Source organism: Sinocyclocheilus grahami, unplaced genomic scaffold (genome assembly GCF_001515645.1).
Source record: "Sinocyclocheilus grahami isolate Dianchi unplaced genomic scaffold, SAMN03320097.WGS_v1.1 scaffold454.1, whole genome shotgun sequence".
NCBI classification, from domain to species: Eukaryota; Metazoa; Chordata; class Actinopteri; order Cypriniformes; family Cyprinidae; genus Sinocyclocheilus; species Sinocyclocheilus grahami.
Genome location: NW_015505633.1, coordinates 288,054 through 303,745, shown reverse-complemented (window position 1 = coordinate 303,745; position 15,692 = coordinate 288,054). Strand labels below are relative to the sequence as shown.

The following is a 15,692-nucleotide window of genomic DNA, read 5'->3' as shown; positions in this document are numbered from 1 at the left end:
CCAGCTGTGGCAATTGACCTACTTCTATAACTCCAGGATTTTTAGACTGCAAGTTGAGAATATTAAAGGTCCTAATTACAATAAGAGGCAGTTTGATCTTCAATACAAAGTGTGTTTTCGCTCAGGGTATAGTATTATGTCTAATTTTGAACTTTCAGCCCATGGAAACCCTTACTGCCATAAAATATGTTTCTTTTTCCCTCTTTTACAGACCTGATTAACGGACACTGGAAGCTTATGATGTTAGCTTGATCAGAAGGGCCTATGAAGGGGCTATTTGTCAGAGAGGCATTTCAGGTATTTGGGGCTGTAAGGTATTTGCATAGATCCTACTTGTGAGAAGGTGTAATGTTGCGCCAAAGTCAAAGAAAAAGCGGTCAATGTGAGGTCATTCCTCCTTTTGAGTCTCTTTCTTCTGAAATGTGGACCATAGCTGACACAAACATAAATGGTGCTCATTTTTGCAAATCTCGATCATGGAATTGCTGAGGAAGTCCATTTAAACTGACTTAACCATTACAAACACAAGACATAAAAGTATGACTTCAGTTATTTCTCTCTGTTTTTGATAGCTTCTACAGCTATGGGAAGATTTAAACTTTAGAATGAGACTTTGTTATCACATATAAGCAGCTCAGTCCATCCAGTCCAAAATCCTGATATTCTCTTTTTTTTCTTCCTTTTTTTTTGTCTCCGATGTATTCAAGAGTAAAGTTGTACAAAGAATAGATTAATTAGTCAATTAGGTACTTTGGGCATATATTATTCTGTTCAAAGAAAATAAATTTAAATTCTCCTTTACTATCCACATCTTTTTATACTTCATAATTTCTTATTACATTCTACAACAGTCCTCCTAGTCTAAAGCACACATAAATGTTCCTCTCTTCTGTCAATTGATCCTTTACAGTGGTCTGTCAAAAAACGAGCCATGACACTTTACAGAAAGATCAAGCAGCAGTGAATGAATGAAATGGAAAGAAGACTTTTTGGAAAATGCCAAAAAGCAGTGAAGACCCATGAGACATTGTTGCAGGATGAAAAAATGTCTTGCTTTTCTGTAGGCGAATTCAAGCAAAGTCTGTAAAAATGTCAACATTTTCAGAACATAAACAGCTTCATAGATCAACCAGACTATATTGTCTATAATTATCAGTAGTTTTTTTGGCAGCTCAATAATTGTGTTTGGGTCACACTTTATATTAGGTGACCTTAAGTACTATGTACTAAGATTTAAAGTAATCATTTGATACAGTGCACTTATACATGTTTTTACATTGCACTTATATTAAAAAAAAATACCTGCATGTAATTACATCTATAATTAATTTCTGTAATTACATTTATAGTCACACAGTTGACCCATCGCTTACATCTTCACCAACCCTTAAACCTACATACCACCAAACCTGTCCCTAACCTTACCCGTATCCCACCTCAAGAGCAGCAAAACAAGACAATATGTACATTGTACTTATTTTTATGGTGTAAGTACATAGTAGTTAAGGCCATCTAATATAAAGTGGGACCTGTGTTTGAAATAAATGTAACATTGTCTGCAGACACGGCAGGTCAACACTTAAAATTCAGATAATCCTGTTGCTGGCTCAAATCAATGCCACTCCAGGAAACATTGTATATGTTATAAGATTTCAAATGTAAATTTAAGATTTACATATTCGGATTTCAAATGTAATAGTTGATAATCTCTGTTCAGTGATGCAATATGATGCACTTCATCATTGATTAGAGCTTCTCAGCCATTTCAATATTTCTTCAATTCAGTCTAATAATTTACATACTCACCCAGGCATAACTCAAACCCATCAAACAGATGAAGACATCATATCTTCTTTTCCAGTACATTGATCTGGAGCTAATTGGAATTCTTTGGCAGGAAATTAAATTTCAGATTAGCTGTCTGGTAGCTGGAAAGAAATTAAGCCCCCTCTATCAAAAATCAAAGAGTTCGAGAAATCCATTATAGGACTTCCAGCCACTTGAACTCGTGCCAGTAACACCATGCTGATAAATCTCACAGATAAACCGCTTCTCTCATTTTCACCCAAACCTACACTGAATCCTACCTGAGAGGTGTACTTTTCATTAGGCATCTGTCTAGTGCTACCACAGACATATTCAATATAAAAACATTCTGATTGATGACTTTACAGAAAAGAGAGCAATAGGTTCCTTGAGAAACAAACAGGATATCATTGATCCCACTTGGGTTTCAGAGGATTCGCTTGTTTTGTTGTAGTCTGTATTTACAGAAATATGAACTTGGCTGCTCTAGATGTACTTGCCCATGAACAAGCTATGTGTATCAGATTCAGCAAGGCATTCCTCTGAGTGTTTCACCTTGATGCAGAGCACATCCTGACTTATTTGGACATCAGTTACTTGGCAGTGACCTGCCCTAAACAACAAGTGTCTTGTTTGGAATTGGCTGCAGTGATATGCAGTTAACCACATGCCTTGAAAATGCTCACAGAACCCTTGTGAGACCTGCACTTGCTTCAGTCAGTATTCTGGCCTGTGCATTTGAACAACATAACAAGAGTGAAAAGAGCATTTAGATTTTGAAGAAATACATGCTGCTTCATACAGTCCCCATAGGATTTTGACAGATGTTTTTGGTCAAAATATTACATATTTGTGTATGTTTATGAGACCAAATACTGTCAAATAAATTTCGTATGACCCTGTGGCATAAGACATTAAGTTTGCATGCAGTATGGTATATTGGGGCCTCTTTGGTGCTTTTGTTCATTTTTTAAGCTTGAAAACTTCAGTTCACATTCATTGTAATTTTATGTCTTCAAAACATCTTTTGTGTTCCACTAAAGAAAGATGGATTTAGAACAACATGAGGGTGAACACGTTAATTTTTGGGTGAATTATGACTTTAACCAACCTTAAAGGGTTAGTTCACCCAAAAATGAAAATTAGCTTGTGTTTTACTTACCCTCGAAGCATCCTAGGTGTATATGACCTTCTTCTTTCAGACGAATCCAGTCGGAGTTATATTAAAAATTGTCCTGGCTATTTCAAGCTCTATCATTGCTGTCAGCGGGTGTTGCAGTTGAACAGTCCACAAGTCATCAAATAAAGCTTGGGCATTCATAATAAAACATGCCGCAGATGGCTCCGGGGGATGAATAAAGGCCCCCTGTAGTGAATCCATGTGTTTTTTAAAGAAAAATATCCATATTTCAAACGTAATAAACACTTTTTTCTCACTTCCGCTGACTGTCATACACTGAAGCTGTTAATACTATCAGAGCCCCTCTCCTGACCACGACCCAGCAGAAAATCTACAGGTAGTCGTGGTTCCCATCCAAACATCAGGAAGTAGGGGGACTCCCCAGTCACTTGATGGGGAGTAGTATTACAACAGAAGAGTAGTTGAGGCAGTGCAGAGACCCAGTCCTCCTTCTGCGAACTGGGCAGCGTACGCAGAAGATTGTGCAGCGTCCGGTTAAAACACTCACACTGCCCGTTGCCTGCAGGGTGCCATGGGGTAGTGCGAGACTTCTCCACCTGGTACAAGCTACATAGCTGCTGGATAAGGGATGACTAAAAACTACGGCCTTGGTCTGAGTGGATGCGAGCAGGAACACCAAACTTGCAAAACCACTCCGAAACAAGCACCTGAGCAACAGTTTCTGCCCGCTGATTCAGGGCAAACGGAAGAACCAATTGGAAACCCTCCTCGCCTCCGTCTGGGCTAAAAACACGACGATACAATATGCCCTCCCTATCCACCAGCCGATCCCATTGACGGAGTAACACCAGGGCAGCCTTGGGCAGCTGTCTACGCTCTACTGGGGAGGGGGGGAACTCTTTGTCTCCAAAACCTTAAAATCTGACCAATTACCGGGTCTGACCAATTACCTCTTGACATATGCCCTTGTCACCCTCAAAACCAGGCAACACAGAAACCACTGCCTGAGTTGCCTGTGGACGCAATTCCGCCGCGATCACCTGCTTAACCGTAGCCGGCACGTCAGTTCCCGGCAACAGCGCACTCACCTCACACTGGCCGGAGGGGTCCTGCCTCGAAAGGGCATCCGCATTTCTATTACTCCTACCTGGCCGATACTTAATTGTGAAATAAAATGCTGCAAGCTGGGCAGCCCAGCGCTGTTCAGTAGCAACAAGCTTAGCTGTTAACAAATGTCTAAGAGGGTTATTGTCAGTATAGACAATACATTTGTGCCCCAAAAGATATTCAAGGAACTTTTCAGTAATGGCCCACTTGAGCGCCAAGAACTCCAACTTCATGGAGCTGTAGTTAACCATGTTGCGCTCAGTGGGCCTAAGACTGCGGCTGGCACCATAACTGGTGTCTACCTCTAAAATAAAGGGCAGGGAGAAGTCAGCGTATGCCAACACTGGAGCTGTCGTAAGTCTAACCTTCAATTCTTCAAAGCTCTGTTGGCACTGTTCTGACCAGGCATCAAGAAAGCTCTTACCAGCTTGCACCCGGGGCCTGACATCAGCACACTCAGCCACCACCTGGTGCAGGGGAGCCGCCAACTTTGCAAAGCCCTGCACGAAACGGCGATAGTAGCTGGCAAACCCTAGGAACGAGCGTAATTCAGATGCACTGGTGGAACGCTGCCACTGCGAAACTGCCTCAATCTTCCCGGGGTCAGTAGATACACCCTGAGGAGAGATCACATGTCCCAAATATTTCACCTCCTTTTGAAAGAACGCGCACTTCGCCAATTTGGCCTTCAAGCCCTCATGCTCCAAACGACCCAACACAACCTCCAACCGCTCAAGGTGCTGCGAAACGGAAGAGGAGAATACCACAATATCATCCAGGTACAACAGTAGCGAACTACCCTGTTGGTCCCCAAACATCCGTTCCATCAAACGCTGAAAGGTGCTTGGAGCATTACACAGCCCAAAGGGCATACAGTTGAACTCAAATAGGCCAAATGGGGTACAGAACGCAGTCTTAGGTCTATCCTTTTCAAAGACGGGGACCTGGTTGTAACCACTAACCAAATCCATAGTGGAAAACCAACCGGCCCTCGTCAAGAAGCCTAAGGACTCCTCAACACGCGGGAGGGGAAAAGCATCCTTCCTTGTCTTTGCGTTTAGTTGACGGTAGTCAATGCACATGCGTAGACTACCATCCTTCTTCCTGGCAAACACTATGGGTGAAGCATACGGGCTACAACTCTCTCGGATTACGTTGGTCTCTAGTAGCTGGTTGATATGGGACTTAACAACCTCATATTCTGACGGCGGAATCCGCCTATACCTCTGATGGACGGGCACTGAATCCAATAACGGGATCTCATGTGAAATCAAATCTGTGCAGCCCAGATCACCATCGTGAGCCGAGAACACAGATTGGTATCGCTTCAGCAAAGCCCTGACCTCACCCTGCTCTCCCTGGGACAGGACAGATAAATCGACAGCTTCGATCTGTTCCTGAACCGGGGTGACAGTCTCCACAACCTGAGAGCGCACTAGAACCCCCACCGGCTCTACCTCGGTTATCCCAGCTGGCAAACTTACTACCTGAACACTATTAAGTGTTCCTAACACTGTGCCAGCGTACAGCATTACATCCATGGTCCCTACATTAACCATAGGCAAGTAAACTGTACCACGGACTACTCTAACCAGCGCGGGCGAGGCCAGCAATCCAGCTGGCAACCCGGCCACAGGAGGCTCAAACAACACAGTTCCTTCCGCATACTGTTCAGAACACGTGGCAGGGACAAGCTTTAACATGCCACCCGGAATGCGACACGATTTACGACCCCGCAACTTAGCCTTACCAGTACGCACTACTGAGGACTGGTCCTCCGCCAGATGGCAATATTGTAATGCCTGTAACACGAATTTTGGAGCCTCCACAAAAGAGGGAGATTCAAACAAGCCAGGGCCATACTGTCCAAAGAGCTCCTGGTAGCATCGACTAAGGACATTCATTCCAAGCACTCCGGGAATTTGAGTACTGATGCCCCCAGGAGGATCCCTGACCACCAAGACCCCACACTTAGGAATCAATCGGTTACACATATCAATATCCAATTCCATGTAGCCAATGTAGGGAATTGACAAGCCATTGGCTGCACGAAGTTGGAGCCAATGGCACGATTTTAAACGATCTACGCCCCACGACTGGAAATGCATTTGGAACACCAATGGACCCAGTGTCAACCAAACAAGGCACTTGGATGCTACCGATACGAACAAGCAGATGTGGGCATGAAGACATTAAATGAGATAAAGCAGTACTCGAGCCGTCCTCCTCCCCAACCGCGCTTTGGCTCTGCTGCGCGGTGGGGACTAGTTTCCCGACAACGCAGGTGAGTGAGGCTGTCCACTAACAGTTCGCAACGAAGCATCTGATGAGAAGCGGGTAGACACACGCTCCCCATCGCACTCCCTAGCAAAGTGACCCGGTTTCTGACATCTTCGGCACACAATCTGGTTACGACAAGGGGATTGATTATGGGGCTGAGGGGCCTGTAAACGGGCGATACTTTGAGTCAGAGTACTTATTTGTTCCTGCTGCAACCTCAACATTTCTTTGACTTCTCCCAACTCAGACTCCCGAGATGACCTCACGGTATTCTCACGAGGTTCACCCCGCACCCCATACTGAATGCCATACGAAGAAGGAAGCGAATGACTACGACCCCTTGAACTCCCTGGCATACCCTCCCGTTCCCACCGAAGTGCTTCACCCCGTACGTCTAAGAGGGTCAGAGCGGGTTAGCCTCGCACCAATTGTTTGAGCGCTCGCCGAAGAGCACTGTCATTAACATGCTCGATAAATTGGTCGCACAACAAAACTTGAGAATTTGGCATGGCATAGGGTGATTTTTGCTTCACTTGCTCCAGGAGGCCAAACAAAGCAAGAGAGAACTCCAACAAAGACTCCCCTTCTTGCTGCCTCTTAGAGAAGAAAGCCTCCTGCAAAGATACATATGATTGTGAGCAACCATACAACTCCTTTAGCACCGAAAGAATTTTTGCTGGAACGTTACGTTCATCATCTGAACGATAGCGAATCTCCTCTTTTGCTTCTCCCTCCAAATGGTCAAAGAGGAAGAATGCTTTATCGGACGCAGACATATGACGGGCCTGCATACAAGCCTGAGCCTCCTCGATCCGCTCCCCAATATTAAGACTAGACCTGCCACTAAATTTTGGACACTTTCGGTCTCGTGGTACAAAAACGTATCTCTCTGGCAGGGCAGCATACTCATTACTTGACTGTGAAGTGGAAGGAGGGGGCCCAACAGCTATAGTGAAGGCGGCCCACTAGGACCTGGATGAGCAGATAATTGCTCTTGCCATAACCATTCGTTGTCTGCCCTCAGCTGAGTTACCATCTCCTTTAATTCTCGCAGTTCTTCCTCCATACTTAACCACAACTCTCACTTACCGCAAGAGGACACACCGGACGCACGCTGCTGTTTTATTATTATTTTTATTTAGTTTTTCTTCCGTCTAAATGTTTCACCACAAAATTAGGTCCTACGAAAGACCACAAACAGGAAGAAAAGCAAACAAGCAACCAAACATTAGTAGACAGAGCAACCCAAATACACATGTACATGTATCCACATCTCTCCAAAAAACAAAAGCCTATCCTGCCGACTACGCCAAATGTGGCAATGCTGAGGGGAGGGGGAGGAGAGTTAATGTACGACTAAGTCAGAACACCCCTAAACCAAAAGAAAACCGACTACGCCACCCCGTAAAGAAACGGGGAAATAACCACCCAAATCAGGGACACAGGTTCGTTGGATAAGTAAAACCCAAAGAGACGTGTAAACAATGGACAAATGCTTTATTCAAATTGTCACAACAAATTATTAAAACACTCAAGGGCATCAATGTCATGTGTCGGATCACAATTAAACACCATATATCGGCAGCTCTGTATACTACACCAGATAAAGAAACAATTTAAGCATACTCACGAAGGAAAACAACCAAATAAACAGGCACAGGCTTTCCAGCAGCAAAGGCAGGCTAGCTGAAGTGAAGATCCTATCTGTACGCTAGTGCATCCCACGCACACACTCACACCCACTCACACAGAGTAAAACGTGAATCCAAACAACACCGCACGCCACACGATTGTACCATCACCAGTACTCACTACCAGCTAGCCTCCCAGCCTCGGGCCCTACAGTGCCTAAAACAAACACAAAAGAAAATGTTACATTCCATAACACAATAAAAATACATCCATCAACTTAAACCAAAAAGAAAACAATATGTATAAAGAAATAATATCACAATGTTATATTTACAACAAACAAACAGGAAACAAAATATATAGAGCAGGAAAATAACACAACACAAGAAACAAAGCAAAGAAGCACAAAAGACGAGAAAATAACAAAAGAAAACAGCAGCGCCGTCCTCCTTTAACGCCGAGTGTAGACACTTCCGCCTTCTCCCGCGACTAACCAGCGCAGCGTCAGAGAAAAACCTCAGTGCACTAAAAGAAAGGGGCGATTACTAAAATATCACTTTTCCTGTGAACAAGAGAAAACGGATCGCACCTACCGAAACGGATCGTTGTGCCGCACGAATTGTACCGTTGCTCTCAACTCATAACAAGCATAGAAGCTCATGCAGGAAGACACCTTCACCGAAGAATTTCACAGCTAAGTAGTAAATAAGCACCGGTTAACATCACCCGATGCTAAACGAGCAGCACGTAATACGAGCAGACACATACCTGACATGTAGTGGACAGCCTGCAACCCAACACATCGCATCAAATGGCCATTCCACGCGCATCTATACACGCACACTCCATAGGTGCGGTCCCAGCAGTGACGTACACCAGGTGGCATAACTCCAGCCTTAAATACCCGGAATGACAGGTTCTAATAGGCTATTGTGGATGACAACCACACGCCAATGAGGAAAGATTACGTCACCCATCTTACCACATAAGGAAACTTTGCTTCCTTTGCTCCTATAAACAAACTTGCGAGACTAGCATATCTCAGAGGCGTGTGTGCTGCGCATACGTGCTGCGCATACGTGCTGCGTCATCCGCCGGAACGGCTTCCGCGTATGACAGATAACGGAAGTGAGAGAAAAGTGTTTATTACGGTTAAAATATTGATATTTGTCTTTAAAAAAACACATGGATTCACTACAGGGGGCCTTTATTCACCCCCCGGAGCCGTGTGAGGCACGTTTTATTATGAATGCGTGAGCTTTATTTGACAACTTGTGGACTCTTCAACTGCAACACCCACTGACTGCAATGATAGAGCTTGAAATAGCCAGGACAATTTTTAATATAACTCCGACTGGATTCGTCTGAAAGAAGAAAGTCATATACACCTAGGAGGCTTCGAGGGTAAGTAAAACACAAGCTAATTTTAATTTTTGGGTGAACTAACCCTTTAATGTAACCTTTGGAAAGTAATGTAAAATATAGGAGAATGCTACCGATGTAAAATTTCATTATTTTACACAAGTTAAAAAAGGTTTTACAAAGTTTTTTTGGTCAAACATTTAATTTTTTCCCCTAATTTTAAGAATAACACCTGTCAGGCAGTGATAATAAAGCTCAGACTTGTGTTGCTGTTGCGTTTAACACGCATACGATGATTATATTTAGAGTTGAAAATGAGCTCTGCAGGCTTTCTTAGAACAGCATGTCTAGAAGCATGAGATTCACAATTTGCACAAACTAGATAAAATTAGAAGAGCCTCTACATGAGTCTAAGGCATCGAGTAAACTGAGGAAGCAAACAGAGACTCTGCCGTCTGCAGTCTCAGCAAACAAAAACACATGCCAGCTGAAACTACACAAACACACCCTCCACACCAAGACTCTGTTTGTCTGTTACCATCAAAGAAGTGCATTTATACTAGCTCACTCACCTTGCTTTTCAAACAACTGCCCATTGAAAATGGGTGGATCCACTTTCAATGTTCTTGCACATCACTATACCATGGAGAGGAATGATGCAAACAAATGTTTTAAAATACCAAAAGTCTTTCTGAACCACATTGCTTACAGCTTCCACTCAACCTATTTAGTACAGATCCATGAGGGAAAAAAATCATCAGTTTTTTTTCTTCACATTTTTGTTTTTATATAGATATTTTTTTAAACAGATGCCAATTTTTTTTCCACCAGACTTCATTTCTCATTTTGTTTTTGAATATAATGGCAGGAGCGTTTTCCTTAAACTAGCAAAAACTTTGCATACCCATGAAGGCCATGGATGAACAGAGTGTACAGTCTCTTGGCAAAGAAGTTGAAAAGGCTTTCTCTTCAAAGCAGATTAATAGTTTGAAGGCATTAGGATCAGAGCTTTGAATCCAGGAATGCTTCAGAAGTTGGGATCTAATTTCATTGCTTTTAAACATTAAAAAAAAAAAAAATTCTGTGCTTGTTGAGATTAATGACACATTTTTTGACTTGACATTGTTAATTGGATTATTTATACTTAAGTGGCACATTGGATTTTCCCCATATCATTGGTGAAATAGCTAAGTTCTTTTGCAAATCCTAAGCAGTCTCATGATACGACTGAATATTCACACCTTAATGACTGCAATTTCTACTAGCCAGAGTTTCAAACTGACAGCAGAAGGTCAGGAATCCAAAGCAGCTTTCATTGGCCAAGGACTGCTCAAGAGGACATCTTACCAACAGGCAAAGCAACAAATCACAGTTAATTTCAGCATCATATTTAGGGGCGTGGAAATATAAAGTAGATGTCCCTATATGATGACAGATCGGCGTGCAGTTTAATCAAGAAAGTCATGCAAGTTTCCTGCAAAAAAGGTGCAACAAAGGTGCTGTGAACTTCACATACTTTTGAAAATCCAGTGCTTAGTTTATCATGAAAAGCTGTCATTGTCACAGTTGTAAACACAACGGCTTTCTTCTTCCATAAGGGGCTTTGTCATCATGACTGCTTTGTTTCCAGAGAATTAAAGAATCCTGTAGAATTCAACCAATCAGATGACGACTTTGAAGTGTTTCCCATTTTGTGTGCCTTATGCGTCATACGTTCAGCCACGTCTATGGTCTATGAGCATGACATGTGAGGATGAGACAAGGCTGTCATTGACACTAACCATGAGTATTATTGTGAAAATGTTCAGACATAAATAGATTAAATTTGTCCTATTATGCCATTATAGGAAAAATGTCATTGGAGCTTCTCCATCACTCAGCGGAATACATGACATGACACTTATCAGACAAAACACAAAGGGTATGCTGGTGTTTCTTGCTGGCACAGCTACAACCTCCAGCAGAAATTACTTCTGTGAAATGCTTTGATCAAGGTTTTTCCAAATGTCCCTGCTGATGGAACAATGTCATGCCACTGTAACGTGAATGTCTGAAACTCATTTAGTTGTCTATGAATCAAGGCATTGTACATTGTACATTTTCATTCACATAAATTTTATTTCAGTTAAGGGTGAAATCACACAAAATAGTGATAATGTGCGTATTTCACGTGAAAAAGGTTTCCACATTGTTCCACCAAAAACTATCACACTGTGAATATTTGTCCCAAAAATGACACTTTTATACTTTTTTTTTTTACTGTCAGCTTTTATGAATGTGGGTCAGGGGGTGAAAGCACATGAAACAAATAATATCTCTTAAGTATTACAAGTTATTTTTACATCCAAAAGTGGTTTTCATCCATCTCATCATTTATTCATGACCAACAAGTTCTGTAAAATGAAAAAAAAAAATTGACATTGAGGTCAGACATTAAATTCCCTGAATTTATTTGTAATCCTTTCTTTGGTAGGATGGATGCACTGAATGTGTGAAAATAGCATATTATATCTAGAGGTCTGTTCTTATCTTTTAAACCAGAAGCTACAGAAAATAACGTTTTTTTATGATATTAACCTAATGAATATCACAGGCTTACAGTCTACTGAAACACATTTCAATGAGATCTCAATTAAGGCAAATTCTGATCAAGAACTGTATTTCTGGTCAGCTAATTTTACATATCATCCAAAAAAATAAGTTTATTTTTGTTTCTCAAATTTCCCTGAACCAAAATGAACAGCTCACCTTCCAGATGCACAGACAATTCACAAACTTCAAAGACATGAGTGGGAGAATCTGTTGGCCTGTGGCGTAAAGACTGGGTCAAAAGCCCAAGCAAATATTTCTCTAAAGTTTTGCCTCCACTGTTTAAACTCCTAAATAGATGGATCACAGAATAAAGCAATTCATTTAGAATTATTGGAAGCCACCCAGGTGCCGGCCACAAAGTTTTTCACTCTGTCCTGCACTGAAGACGTCAGGCTTATTTACTGTACATCCCGCCAGAAGTTTGAGTTGTAAAGCACAAGATAATTAATGACACATCTCAGTTTACAGAGCAGCTGGTCTGTTAGATTCGAGCTCCTGCTGTATGTTGGCCATCAGTGCGGTGCTGATGTAGTTCCCCTCCAGGCTGAGGTTCTCAAGGGAACGTTTTCCCCAAGAGTGTAAAGCCTCCAGGTGATAATGTCCTCCAACCTCGCAGAAACCATTATAATCCAAGTCTGCCTTCCTCAGGGTCTTATTTGATCTCAGTGCCTCAGCAAACAGCTTGATACCATTGTCCCCAAGGTTGCGTTCATCTAAGATGATGTGTTCACTTTCAAGCTTTCAAACAAGACTATCCAAGCCTCCATGTCTGAACATGATGTCTGTGCCAGGCCCAGATACTGAAGGAGGGAATGATACCTCATGAAAGTGGCCAGCACCCTCAGGCCCTCGTTGCCAATGCCGTTTCCACCTAGGTCTAACTCTTTGATCACAATGCTAACTGGAGAGAAGTGGATCTGTTCAGAGTTTCCACACAGCGCTGCTGTTTTATCTTGAAGTTCAGCCAATCCACTAAGCAGGGTCTGTACTCCAAGATCGCCAAGTTGGTTTCCAAACAATCTAAAGAAGAAAGAAAATGACCTTCATTATTCATAATGATTTATAACTAACTTCAAGAGTTTCTTTTATTAGAGCAGTTTTGAAAAGTCAGCTTATTTTTGGACAACTTTAGAGGGTCTGCATGAAATGTACAGTAGCTCTTTGATCTGTGGTTTGGCCTGCAGAAGGTCTAGTAAAACATTGACTCCAGGGGGTCCGATTTGGTTCAGATTAAGGTTAATCACTGTGCCTTCGGATGGTCTTCTCTTGAGCGCCATTGCCAAACTCTTGAGCAGTTCATCAGTCAGACCTGTGTTTCTCAGTATTAGTTGATCCACTTCGTCAGAATTGCTCAGCACTTCTGTCATGGCATCCACCTGAAGCAATGACAGCAGATTCTACTTATAATATATTGTTAGTAAATGTCAATAAATGCATAATTTTTCCATATAAAAATATAATTTGCATGTATTTATTAATATGGTACTCTAAATCCTTCTTACTCTCAGAAAGCCACTCAAATCAAACTCAAAGACCAGGACTAGCTGTTTTATTCAATATTGTGGCTTTCTGCTCATTCAATTTCCCATCTTGATTTTTACAATTGAATTATTGGAATATTAACTTAATCCAGCACATTATCTCTGAATTTACCGACCGTGAAGACTGTATGATTTATAGAGAGGCTATAAGATACTGTTAAGATATAGGAATGTTTGAGTAAAGCCAGACTGAGTGTGACCATTTTCTCTCTTGCTGTAAAATCATGCAACGTCCTTTGCTTAATTGTGCAGAACAAAGGCAGAGCCTAGTAAGACAGGGCTTATGATATATCATAGCTGTATCTGTAGAAATATCTATGGATCTAATTTTGTAGGCATTTTAGCACTTAATTTTTAAAGTTAAGATTACCTGTTTTTGTAAGTCTTCACTCACGGCGTTACACTTTTACATACTGTGTGTGTGTGTGTGTGTGTGTGTGTATATATATATCACACGGAGATATATAAGAGGTATTGATCATAAATCAATGGCACATACTGCATATGCACATACTGCATCTTTTCAGTTATACCAACCTTGGTTGTTATTCATTTTAGGTTTCCTTGCGTCTGTAAAACTGCTGTCACTTTCCTCACTAAGTTCTACTTCTGATGCCGAGCTATTGGCAGTGAGTCCTGAAGTGAGCCGCTCTTTCATTTTGTTCCTCTCAGACTCTAGCAGATACAAATATACATATCTGTTTCACTTTTCATCATATGTCTCATCATGATAACATCACAATTCAGGTTTTGAGAAATGGGAAAAGGATGTCTATAAATTCCTGCTAATACATCAACTGGTACCCTCAATAAAAATGTTTTTGGGTTTTTTAATTTTAACTGTTAAATATGTGAAGCAGTTGTTTTTGCACTGCTGCCAGACTTCTTAGTTTATTATGAACAATCTTATCTTTTGGTTTGTGTCCATCAAGTTCCAAATAAAAAAAAGAAAATAAAGAAGATCAATTACATTTTATCTATAAAGTACAAGTTTCAAATAAAAAAGAAAATAAAAAAGATAAATTACCTGTGTTATTAAGAAACTATGCTTTACTATGTGGGCATTTTTCAGGCAATAATTGTATATTCTATATTGTCCTTAACTATAAAACAAATGTATTCATTATTGTGATAACTTTTGCCATACTGCATAGCACACATAGAATATTCTGATCGTTAATATAAAAGAAGCATTACTAAAAAAAATAGAATTTCAGATCTTGAGGCAAAAGTGGTCTTTCTTTGTGGCCATTGTCCCAAGTTGAAAAGCCCATATGGGACCAATTCTCATGTCCTTAAAATTTCAAACTAACCTTAGTATATGTTTGAATTAGAAACTACTTTTTGTCATAACCTTTATGGTAAAATGATTGACTCCCACTAAATCAGGCTAAAAGACTCAGGGGAAACCCTGTCTGTGAGCAATGAGCCACAGTTCTTGACTCACTGTTTACTTTGAACCACCTCTGTTGGTCTAGGCCTGATTCCAGACCAGTGCTCTTTTCAACACATTCTTCATAGAAGTCCCTCAGTCTTCCCCTGTTGCTGCTTTTTCCATTCGATTTCGAAGCATTCATCGTTTTCTCGCCGTCGCGCTTAGTCAAGGTTTTTCCTTCCTGCAATGAATCTTGAGAAATGCAACTGTCCTGATAGTGCTGTCTATAAAATAAAATACAACCTAGTGATTTACAACAAAGCTTTGGTGAGACAACTTCAAAGTTTTATATTGCGCTGGCAAGCAACTCCATCCAACGGCCTTGAGAGTGGGGAACCACATCGCTGGAAAAGATTTGCACTCACCTGGCACTTTAGTTTTATTTTCGGTCACTGAATTCTCCTTGTCTGGCGCATGTTCTTTTGCTGATGTTTGCAGCTATTCTTTGGTGTTGGAAGGAGGTTTGTTTTCCTTTTTATGTGCTTGTGATTCTTCTAAACTTTTTCCCTCTCCTCGCTGGCCACGTGGTCCTTGATGGCGTTTGTGACGTTTTCTTTCTTTTGCACTGCTATTTACGTCTTCACTGTCTGTTGACAAAGCACCTCCATCTTTAGAGAGCTTTCTGGTCTTCTGCACCGATCTTTCCATTCCAAGAGGGACGAACAAAGAGGAAGAAGGGCACGACTCCATAACACCTGCACAGAGGGCATGATTACCATGAGGCATTCGGGAAATAATGTGCCCTTGTAGATCATTACTTTGAAGAATGCCAGTGGGAAAGTCTAACAGCAGTCGC

At 41.5% G+C, this 15,692-nt stretch overlaps 1 long non-coding RNA gene across 1 annotated transcript; it reads right to left on the bottom strand.

The window, feature by feature from the left end:
- Positions 1–8,334: 8,334 nt before the first annotated feature.
- On the bottom strand, positions 8,335–8,863 carry LOC107552618 (uncharacterized). Its single transcript, XR_001604874.1, has 3 exons — positions 8,735–8,863; positions 8,560–8,660; positions 8,335–8,491 (listed from the first exon to the last, which is right to left on the bottom strand). It is a non-coding gene; the product is annotated as an uncharacterized lncRNA (long non-coding RNA).
- Between the last annotated feature and the right edge of the window lie 6,829 nt (positions 8,864–15,692).